This window comes from Phragmites australis, chromosome 18 (genome assembly GCF_958298935.1).
Source record: "Phragmites australis chromosome 18, lpPhrAust1.1, whole genome shotgun sequence".
In the NCBI taxonomy this organism is placed as follows: domain Eukaryota; kingdom Viridiplantae; phylum Streptophyta; class Magnoliopsida; order Poales; family Poaceae; genus Phragmites; species Phragmites australis.
Genome location: NC_084938.1, coordinates 13,651,446 through 13,663,947, shown reverse-complemented (window position 1 = coordinate 13,663,947; position 12,502 = coordinate 13,651,446).

Sequence of the window (12,502 nt, the reverse complement as noted above, 5' to 3'; positions counted from 1 at the left end):
ATTTTAGTGAATATTTTTTTATCTCAACTTTTGCGAGTGTATGGTAGCAACTTCATTGAAGACTTCTATCAATGATTGGTGAACCGCCGATCTTACGGACTTGTAGAAAAGATGGGGGATGCTTCGAGTAGATGAATCAAAGGAACACACACAGAGATTTTTATACAAGTTCAGGCCTCCTTTAGGATAATAACCCTGCATCTTGGTTATCTTATATTAGTCTCTGAGACTATTACATGGGGGTGTGTGGCTAGTCTAGATAGATCTAAACTAGTCGGGTAGCTTCCTTGCGTATAGTCAAAGAAGATCTAGCTACAAAAGGCTTGCAGAGCTTCCGCAGGTGTTTGTTGGCTTTTAATGACTTGTAATCATCTGTCCTCCAAAGGGTCCCCAGGATCCGTATATATAGGGGGGGCGTACGTCATATGGAGTCTTTCTTCCTGTTCTTGGAAATAAACTTCACTGTTTATGATATATCCTAGATGCCTGCGGGTAGTATTCATTCATGCATGGATCCCCTTCCTAGAGGTAGAGATATGCCACGAGAATAACGGGAAACCTTAGGGTATATGGATATGATAGTTATCTTCTAGTCATCGTCAAGCCCATCACTAGTATGTGAAATGAGGCTTCGACGGGTCAAACATTTGGTCAGCAAAGATAAACATTTTGACTGACTGTGTCATCGAGTAGAACTCAGGTCTCCAATTAGGATGATGCGTCCAACCGGGTTCTCAGGGTCCTCAGATCATATATTTAGGGTTCCAAATGCCTATAAGTTCTCAAGTGAGTCCTCGAGAAGGTATTCCATCCGAGCAAGATTCCTGATTTACCCAAAAAATAGTGTCCCATCCTCGCAAAAGGATAGGGAGGAGAAGACTTGTAGCCACCCAGTTTGAAAGTTGCACCATAGTTGTGGAGATTTCGGGTAGTAGTGAGAATCTTTTACCTGATAGGAGATCATGATTATGCTGGGAAAACACACGCGTGTGGTGGCATGGTGTGCCGGGTTCCCTGGGCTACTACTCCAATAGCTCTCGCACGCGTCAAGCATTAAATGTGACATGACAATAAATCATGAGATTGTGGCCTCGAGTCTGGCCACGACGTCAGTCAAAGAGCTGTTTTCGAGTGTCGCCGCCCCATATAAAAGCATAATGGGAGCCTACTTCAATGCTCACCCTTCCATTATCATCTACCTCCCATCATCTCTCTTCACGTACCTCATTCTTTCATTTGCCTCCAAAAACCCTCCTCCTGCAACTCCTCTGACACCATGGGCTGAAAGAAGATCGAGAAGGTGTGAGATCCACCCCTGGTGAGATGACGAGTGTGATCCTAGCTTGGCAAGAGTCCGACATCACGGAGGAAGCCTTGGAGAAGGCGGAGCATAACGAGGTGATCCATTCTCGGGCCTTAATCGCCTACACACCGGTAGCGGGGCAGATGATCCCAAGTTCAGACACCACCTGGACCATGGTTTTTCTTGACTTCTTACGCTGTGGCTTCTGCTTCCCCTGTTCAAGCTTTCTCCTTGATGTGCTCCCTTTCTGTGGCTTGGAACTCATTCACCTCAATCCCAACTCGATTGTCATGCTTATCATCTTCGCTAACCTGTGCGAGGCAATCCTGGGCATGCGCCTGTCCCTTTACCTCTTTAGGTATTTCTACCTCTTGAAGGGGTTCAAGGGCAAGGTCACCTGCAATGCCACATTTCGCCTTCAGGAGCGAAAGATAGTGGAGTACATTAATTTCGGTGCCAAGAGTTCTTGGTCGGGGTGGCACAAGAAGTGGTTCTACTACCAATTTGACCCACCAGGGTTCCATACTGGGGCCTACCCCTATCGTCAAGGACAGCATGGATGGAAGAGCCGAAGCTAGCCGTCCTCTGGTGGAATCTCATTGGTGATATTCGTTATCTCAAGGAGAAAGGATTGACGGCGTATGATGTCGCTAGGGATTTCATCAAACGTCATTGGAGCCATCGGAAGTTGAGGATCATCGATGCTTGGCTATTCACGGTCAAGATTGACCCACCTCAAGAAGGTGAGACAGATACTTATCGATCCCGAGTAGCTATTTATGGAAGCCACGGGCTTATTTCTTGCAAGTCATTTTTGCTTGTGGTGGAATCTCATTGGTGATATTCGTTATCTCAAGGAGAAAGGATTGACGGCGTATGATGTCGCTAGGGATTTCATCAAACGTCATTGGAGCCATCGGAAGTTGAGGATCATCGATGCTTGGCTATTCACGGTCAAGATTGACCCGCCTCAAGAAGGTGAGACAGATACTTATCGATCCCGAGTAGCTATTTATGGAAGCCACGGGCTTATTTCTTGCAAGTCATTTTTGCTTGTCATTTTCCACAAAGCTTTTGCCTAGAGTGGTTGACCAATGGACTAAGCTCCTGGTTGACTTAGCCCCCGAGTCCCGCCGTTCGGACCCCTCGGTAAGTCTCCCTTCTTGTTTTTTTTATTTCATCAACTTTTCTGAGTAGTCGTAAACCATAATGATGGCTATCATGAATTCGTAAAGCTCCCCAGGTGTGGACAACCTAACCCGAAAGCCGAGAACGTGGACCCGGATGAGGTCCGGATCACAGGGAGCAAAGGCCCGACCGAAAGCTGTGGTGGCGATGCCACATTGCAGGCATTGTCCTATGGCGATGGCGGGGTGTTGGACATGGACGACCTCCTTAAGGACGTTGATTCACTGATCGATGACTCCATGTCACCAACTCCGGCTGCTCCAACTGTATCCCCCAAGGCCCTAGCCCCGAATCCGCCTCTAGTAGATCCAACGCTGGTTCTAACCACTAGGGTTCGGTCGTGGCATGAGCACTCGGAGCTCTAGCCTCAACTTTGGTAAGTTAAGCATTTAACCAGAGTCTTTGCAGCCATGATGTCAGACTTCGAGTGCATTTAGACACCAGCTCAGGATCGTGCAAAGGAGATCGTTACTGCAGGTTTGTTGGGTGCTACAACTCTATCCACGCCGGGAGCGGGGACAGGAGGAGATGACCTCGAGAAGACGTTCAAGAGGCTAGCATCCATCCTAGTCCCGTTGAAGTCCTCCCTATCTAGGAAATTTGTTAGGTATGCTTCATTGTCGTGGACGACTTTCCTATGTTGATAGGAGCACAAATTTTAGATCTTTTGTTTCACATATTGCTTGGAGCGCTACCATGAGTCCCAAACCCCTGGCCTGCTCAGGTTCCAGCCATCACCTCCTCGGAGGGAGACTGGAGCAGCCTCGGTGAGCCCCCAACATCAGTCACTAATAGCCACGAAGAGGAGCTTCTGCTCCCCAAGTTGTTCCTCTGAACTTAATGCACGAGCTGCCCAGGGATTTGACCTGGAGGAAGATCATCAAAGGTCCCCGCTATGAGGATCGGTGACGTCCTAACAGGGGGATGAATTAGGGCACTTAGAAACTAATGGCTTCAAAAACTTCACAAGATAAACATATCTCAATTTTTATCTAAATGTGTTGTAGGTTTATCTAGTGTGTCTACTTTACCACTCAAGAGGATTGCCACATAATCTAGCAAAGTAAATTGCAAGTATGTAAATGCAGAAATGTAAATAAGTAGAGAGACAAACTCGTTATAAGGGATTTTTATCCTATAGTATCGGTGACACACAAGCCACCCCTAGTCCACGTTGGAGCTTCACAAAGGATATGCTCATAGTCGCTAAGTCTCTTCCAGTTATGACTCTTGAGCTACCAAGTCACCAAGACAAGGCCTCAAGCACGATGAGTTACCAAACCACTAAGGCGAGGTCTCACCACTAATATCTCTTCCGGTCACTTGTGCGCCATCTTCACTTTACAGCTTTAGTCACAAAGACAAGGGCCTCCGTGTCCCTACACAAACTTCTCACCGCCACTCCAAACCAAGTCGGAGGGACAACAAGTTATCGGTGAGTCACCTAGACTCCAAGGCATCGGCGTACCTCTCAGTACACGGTTGGATTACTCCTTGATACACTCTATAGGTTGCAGCACCTAGCAACACTTCTCTCTAGGCCTGTAAACACTAATCACTCTCTAATGGTGTATTTAATCACCTTGGATGAACACTTTATGCACTTTGATGGCTTGTATGTCTTCTCAAGTGTATATGGACTTCTCTAGACTCCATCACTTTCAAATGGCTGAGTGGCTGGGTATTTATAGCCTTAAACTCGAAAACTAGCCGCTATTCCAACAGCTTAACTTTATTGTGAACGCCGGATGATCCAGTGATAATAATAGTACAAGCACCGGATCATCCGGTGTGTATAACCTTAGAAACTAGCCATTAGAACCCACTTAGAACCCACTGCTCAGCATTGGATTGTCTGGTGTATACTTCATCTCTATCACCGGACTATCTGGTGTGTATACTTGAGTCTGACCGAGCCATCTTCTTCAATGTTCAACTGTCTGTTGTGTACATCTTTTGATCACCAGACCTTCTGGTGTGTTGATTTTCATCTCTTTGCAATTCTCTAGAAAACACTTCGGTGTGCACTGTCATCTAGTCACCGTACCTTCCAGTGTATTGATCTTTAGCCTTCGATAGTTGCAGTCTTCTCTAGAACAAATGCTTCAGTGTGCAGAGCACACATATTACTAGACTATCCGGTGAAGTCATATCTTTCCTCCTCTTAGTGAAAACACTCTGGTGTGTGCAAACCACTGAGCACCAGACCTTTCGGTGAGAACAAACTGATTTTATCTCAGTTTTTCACCCTTTTGGAAAATGCTCCGGTGTGTATACCTTTGGTATCACTGGACTATCCGGTGTAGTCATTTTTCGTAGGACTTCTCTAATTCAATAAAATTTTATCCCGACTTTGGTGGCTTCTTCATATATTGCATCCACGAGACCTGCTAACATATATTCTTAACAAACATGTTAGTCGCATTGACTATATTATCATTAATCATCAAAATCACAATTATGACATAATAGAGCCATTTTCGCTATACCCGCGGCCGAGGCCCGGACCACATCTTCACCTCCTTCTTCACGGCGAGTGCTTTCCTCATCGCTAGAATCGTCGCCGAGAAGTTCATTGTCGAATTTCACCCGATCAATCATCAGTTAGTCGATGGGAGGGTAAAGTTGTCGTAGAACCCCTCACCTGAGAAACCGGTCGTCGGTGCAGCTTGGGCGAAGTCGACGACATGTTGTATGTAGACTTTTCTACATCTATTGTCATAAATCCTTAGGATAGCACCCGCTATCGACGATTGGTGAATCGTCGATCTTACGAACTTGTAGAAAAGATGGGATGCTTCTAGTAGACAAATAAAAGGAACACATAGAGGAGTTGTTATATAGGTTCATGTCTCCTTTAGGATAATAAATGTATGCCATATTTATCTTGTATTGACCTCTGAGACTATTATAAGGGGGTGCGTAGCTAGTCTAGATAGATCTAACCTAGTCGGACGACTTCCTTGCGTGTAGTCGAAGAAGATCTAGCTACGAAAGGCTTATAGAGCTTCCGTGGGGGTATGTGGGCTTCTAATGACTTGTAGGTATCTATCCTCCGTATGGTCCCAGGTTTTGTATATACATGGGACGTTGTATATCATATAGTGTTTTCCTTATCGTTTTTAAGATAAATTTTCCTATTTATGAGATATCCTAAGTACCTATAGACAGTTTTCATTTATTTAAGGATCTCATTCCTAAAGATATAGATATAGCCTAGAAATAAAAAAAACATAAAATATCCGAATATGGTAACGTCAGCTTAATAGAGATTTACACGTAAGTTGGTAGTATAAGTAAACCAAAACATATGCAATATAGATATCGTTTTGTTAAGCTCATTACGTAGAATGCACCGGTGCAAACAGAATTCAAAATGGACACTCAATGAAAAAATTACTGTCATTTAGAGTATTGCGATTAACTAGTATAGCCATTGTGCTATGCTGACGTCATCCGAAAGCGACATGTGCTGTCTTTTCTTCATTAGCATTGGATGGCACCTACGGTAACACGCAATGTTATTGGGTGTTTGCTCGTTGGTCGGAGGGTTGCACGCCCGCCTTAAGCCAAAGATATGCCAATGACAAAATTTATTTGGAAATGCTCTTGTTCATCACAGCTCTACACGCCTTCTCCTAAGAAAAAGCAGAAAACATGCCAATGACAAAATTTTACAGCAGCTTATCAATAGGCATAATCTAAGAATGAACTGCAAAGCATAAGTTGCTTTTGACAAGAGTCCCTATTAAGTGGATTCTACACAAGCAAAAGGTTTGCCAAACATGGCCAGATCCTCTACCTCGCAACAGAACTCCATGCCATTGGCTCGTGCCGCCCTCACTCCGATATAGTATGTCTCCCCCTTCCGGATCTAGCAGTTGTCATGCAGTTCCTCCATCGTGCTCCTTGTTTCCATCACACTCCTTCCCACTCCTAGGAGCTGCCACTACTCTATGCTCTCTCAAGACCTCAATGCTACTAGAACATTGATCTCAATGATCGAAACATTGCAGCCAATGACTAGAACAATTGAGGGAAATGGATAGAACATTCAATTTCTAGGGTTTAAGGGCCCGCAAGCACCGCCTTGATGACCGATGGGGAAGTGGCGGGGCGTGTAGCAATGTTGGAAAAGTAGCGGTGACAAGCGATGGCATGGTGTGTGAACTAGACATCCCTAGATGCCCGTCGTAACATAACCTGGATGTTCCCAACATCATTTAAAAGAATAAAATACATGAAAGGTCTAACAACTTGTATGACAGGTACAGTTTTTCCTTAAGCTTGATAATTGTGCAAAGAAGTCCATAATATTAATTAAGTGGCCCATTTTTAGCAGAAACCACATGCTAAGGGAATAATCTTTCCCATGTAGTTCTAGGTAGCACAATTTTTTTTTAACCCTATTGACTATAATGTGTTGATTGTTGAGAGCTATGGGAGAAACTTCACCGAGTATGCGGCTCGAGCAGGACCACGGGAGTTGAGGCAGTGTCCCTGGTAAACTTGGGTCACAACTCAGACCATGTGCCGAGTTGCCCGAGGCCTAGCTTCATCCATAGTTTAGGACATGTATGTTGTTTTGTAGCATGTCCTTGTTATACACGATTGTTCTCCCAATGTGACTTTGAAGAACATACAACACGAAATCTCTAGATTGACCCAACGTTTAAATATTGATCTCTCGGGGAGATGGTTGGTCTACAAGGGTTGTACTATAATCTAACCATGCAATTACTAAATCTTCTGGTTGTAATGTAGGAGGATTCAATACTTGTAAATAGAAAACCCTAAATAATCTATTATTAAAAATGAGATATATATAATTGTGAAATTAACAAGGATTAACAATGATTAAAAAAGTAGGGTAGAGGACACGCCGAACCATGTAGTTAGTTGGTCACGTGGATCGGGAGATGAACTACATGTTAGTGAATAAATAAGATAAAGATTAACCGTAGGAATTTACAAATTATTCAGAACATCAATCACACATTTTTCAGAACTTAAGCACACACATTTACATATCACAAATGTTAAGAACATTACAAAGATGCACATTGATACATTGTTCAGAACACATAAACCTAGCTAGATATACACAATACCTATCTATACACACGTTGCTTCCAAAAGGACGAGATGTTTGACATTATTGATGCCATCTAGCAAAAGGATGAGATTCTAGACATCATAGTTGAGAAGTAAGTAATAATTAAATGAATAACAGTAAATAAACAACAACCTCAAGATTCCAACCTTCCAACACTCAACCATGGTTCCCACCACTAAGGTTGAACATAACCTCAATCATAGTTCCTACCACTATGATTGACCAAATCATCAAGTTCTAATCATGTGAGGTTTTTGTTGCCACTCGCAACCGTGAGTACGACTGATTAACTAGTTTTATACTCTGTAGAGGTTGTACACTTTACCCATAAGACATAATTTACTTACACACTTCTGAGGTGTGTGGCGAAGAAACCACGACAAAGTACTTACTCTCAGCACGTGCATACCCACTAAGGTTTCCCCGCCGCGTGAATACACCTCAACAACGGAAGTCCTCTCTTGCGCCAATGGAAACCCTGGAAGTATCCTTCCGTTCCATACAACCAAATGGTATACACAATGCTAAGAGTAAAGAAAATTAATTGGTTAGACCCATCCCATACCAGGCTTGTATTTGTACTGTTAACTCAGATAGATAGCTCTATGAACTAGTCCTTAGATTTGATCAAACCTTCCACAAACCTAACTGTACAACATGTACCGATCTCATCAAACTACTTGCTCAAATTATAATTCCTTGTTGCTACAAAAATTAGATCCTCATCTTTTATCATAGTTGCATAGGACCATTATCATATTCAGTTGAACCATTATCATGATCATCATCCCAAAGCAAGGCTAAGCATCATCTACCCTTCCACAACCATAACCAAACCATGGCGATAAAGATGTTGAAAGAAAACTAGGGTAAAACCTAACTCTTAGGATTTCTAGCAAAATTATAGCATGAATGTTTGTAAAACAAAATGTTTTAAAAATTGTGATCAATATGTTCAGAAACATAACTTGCTTTCACTATACTCAGCTAGGTCTTTGAAGTCTCGGTCATGAAATCCTTTTAGCTCCTCCGAAACATTGGCGTCTACTTACAAATATAAGTGAAAAGGCAACACATTAAAACCAAGATCCAAAAAGAATCAAGTAACACACAACAATCATCATCACATACAAAATCACATTTTATAGCAATTTTGGTGAAAGAACTGGTCAAACCAGAGCTATTGTTGACAAGTTATAGCTTCTGAAAGATTAAAGCATGCCAGATGAAATTATGTTAATAGAATTTTTTCTATAATTTTCTTGATATATATATGTTTTTCAAAGATTTGTTTTAGAATTTATGAGCATTTATTTGAATTATAAACTATATAAAATCATGAAACAAAATTAAATAAAAATATTAAAACAATGTTAAAACTATTTTTCAAATTTTCCTATTTTTAGAATTATTTTTGTATAAAAAACTAATTATTGTGCAATATATATATAACTTATGACGTTAGCAGAGCATTAAAACAAATAAAAAGAAAAAAATTGATGATTGTGCATACTGACTCAGCATAATCTGGCCCGCTGACTCAACTTGTTAACATTGCTTCGACGGAGTTAACCGACGAACTAATGGCGCCATTAGATTCACTAAATCTACAACGTGGATCTATCATCGGATGGCTCAGACATAATGGGCCGAAGGGGTATACGGCTATCTAATCTCTACCATATACATCGAATCGGACAGCTTTGTTCTCATTTCACCCAGCTTTGATGGATTAAATGACAACGCAAATGATCCACAGTGGTGATGTGTCAGAGTTTGGCCAGAACCTCATCGCCGCGTTTTGATTGCTCAGATGAGCAATGAAGCAGAACCATGAGCTCATGGCGATATTGTCTGGGTTACGTGTTGATGTTGGCAATGCCTCAGTGCATCTGGTGACGGGAAGTGGTGGATCTAAGCTTTAGAGCTTATCGGAGATGAGGCTCCGATGGTGATTTCGTGTAAGGAGCGGGATTCTCTGAGGAGGGTGTCTAGGTGCATATTTTTACATGGGAGGGTGTAGGAAGGTGTAATCAGGTTGGATTCGATTTACGGCAGTGGATACGCCTCAAACTCTATCTCGCAATCCAAACGTGCTCCACTGATGTCCTTCTGGGCAAAAGTACACTTGAAGCTCCTGCATTTTTCCCTATTTGATCCCATAGTTGATCTCTTTCAATCTTGAGCGAATTTGATTGAATCTCGTGGGGCAGGTGAACTCGATCTCGAGGCCATTTCCTTTTTTTTGTTAGGCTCGGTCAGTAATGGCTCGAGCTCTAGCTTCTAGACGTCTAGGCGATCCTATTTTGGCGGTGGCTGGGTGGTCTCTAGCTTGGATACAATGAACCCACTGCATCTTCCTCTATTGTTGGTGATGTGCCAGACGTGAACAGATAGGGAGAGAGAGAGGAGGAAAGGAGAAGAGGAAGGAGGCCGGATCGGCTTGGGCTAACGCGCAATGTCGATACGTGAGAGAAAGGGAGAGGGGAGAGAAAGAAGGTTGGCAAGCCAGCTGGCTGAGAAGGAAGGTGGAGAAAGGAAAGAAGATTGGGCCGGTTTTGAATGAAGTCGGCCCGGGTGAGTTTTAATCTTTTTCTTTTTTCTTTCCCTCTCTATTTCTTCTATATACTTATAGAGCATGTATATTGTATATACATATATATTCTATAAACAATCATAGATAGACTCAACCAAGCAATATTTATATATTCAAACATTTCAACCAACCAAATACATACATACATACATGCATGCATGCATACATACATACATATATGCATACATATCCAATAGAAAGAAAAAACCTATTCGTATGTAGATGCATAGATATATACTTATATATATATATATATATACATATACACATATATGTACTTCTTAGGTTTTATTTAACTTGAAATTTTTATTTTATTTATAAAAATAATTTTTATTTAGGTTAAAAAATTTGGCTATTACAATAAGCTTTCTGTTTTTCCCTATTTATTTAACTGGTCACATAAGGAACCGGCTGTAAAAATGTGTGATAGTTTATCTTCAAAAATTCATAACTTTTTCATACGAGGTCGGATGAGGATAAAGTTTATATGAAAATTGTAGCCCTTGATGAGGTCTACAAATTTGTAGTTGAAAAGGTTTTCATTTGAGGTCATTTAGATACCAAATAATTATTTAAAACTTCAAACGATTATTTAGATATCTAAATGACTTCAAATAAAAACTTTCAACTACAAAGTTGTAGATCTCATCGAGAGCCACAATTTTCATATAGATTTTTTCCTCATCTGACTTCATATACAAAAGTTATAAATTTTTTAATAGATGGTTATTTTTAGAGACGGTTCACATAAGGAACCGCCTGTGAAAATAACTATTTTTACAGGCGGTATTACAGGCGGTCCGTAACTGTAGGAAGCCCTCGCCAATTGTTCAAGCGATTTTTCAAATAAACTGTATGTAGGAAATTATCCTAAGTATCTTAAAAAATAGTTTTTGTAGCAGTATGTTTCAAGTTGATTCTTGTTTATTGTTTCTCAGTGTCTGTAGATCATATTTAGATTTAAAATTTTTGGCGTGGTAGATCGATTTTTTATCGATCTTGGTATTTCTTTCTCAAATTTTGCATGCCTGTTTGCAATGAATTGAAGCACAGGTAGCACTTCAAACACGAGAGCACCTGAAATATTCTCCGTCAGCCTTGTAGCAAAGGTCATAGTAATTTCGCGCTAAACCATAGTAGTTCCCGCAGAAAAGGATAATGAACAGATCGACTAATTAAATTCTAATATCTCGCTGCAATAAGTATGAAGACAACATTATACTACTGGTAACTGGTCTTAAAAAATAAGGGACGGAAAAATAAGGGGCCACGCAGGTCCTCCGGCTCAGCATGGCATCCAAGCCATTCCTTTTTTTCTCGCTGCAGCTGAAACGCCTGGTGTATCCAATTCCTATGACAAGCATTTAGCACTGTGTAGATGCCCCAAAATGAAACTAGAATGCATGCAATTTCGCCATTGCGAGCGTTAAAGCCTCAACACTTTTACTTGTGTGCTATTGATACAGCAGCAGAGGCAGAAAGCTTATGTTTATACATCAGTGTGGAAGCAAGAAATATAGGCACACTCTGACTCACATAAGTGTTTCACCAACCGAGAAAGTGCACAGAAAGTGATGTATCTAGTTCTGTATGCCATACATGGGCAAAAAATGTTCCTTATGTGGAGAATAACAGTACAATGATGGATCGGGCTGCTAAAGTTATAGCATCAAGTGCATGGCTTGCAACCTCTCCAAACACTGAATGTAGCAAAAATGACTCTTCCATCTTAGTATTCATGTTTTGTTATTATGCAACGAGAGAGCTGATGACTTGAAGCCTCTGCAAACATTGTGCCACAATTTAACGCTAGTAATGATAGTGGGTTTCTCACACTTAAATCAATCCGTATCAAATAATTGTTGTTCATACTCTTGATCTTTTCCAAGAAAGGAAGAGGAAAACATATTTATTGTACAAACTATTTTATATCTTTTGAAAGAAGAAAAATGGAAGACGGAAAAGAAACAATCTTTTGATTTGCATCATGAACAGCTCAAAGTCAATCCATAGGAATAGAATATTTCTGAAGCCTCAGTCTCGTAATACTCCCATGTGTATCTTGAACTGTCTAAATAATCAACCACTTAAACAGGGAGCCACAGGCTTGCAGTGCTTCAGCTACTCTGGTTAATACTAAAGTTAGGAAATTAAACCGCCACGAAAGCTAGATTAATTGTGAAGCTATCGATATCCTCCGAAGCAAGTGGCACTTCTGCATTGGCGCAGTCACGGATGATGAAAGGTTGATTCAGTGGACAATCAAAATTTTACCCCCTCCGCCCCTCGTCAAACAATT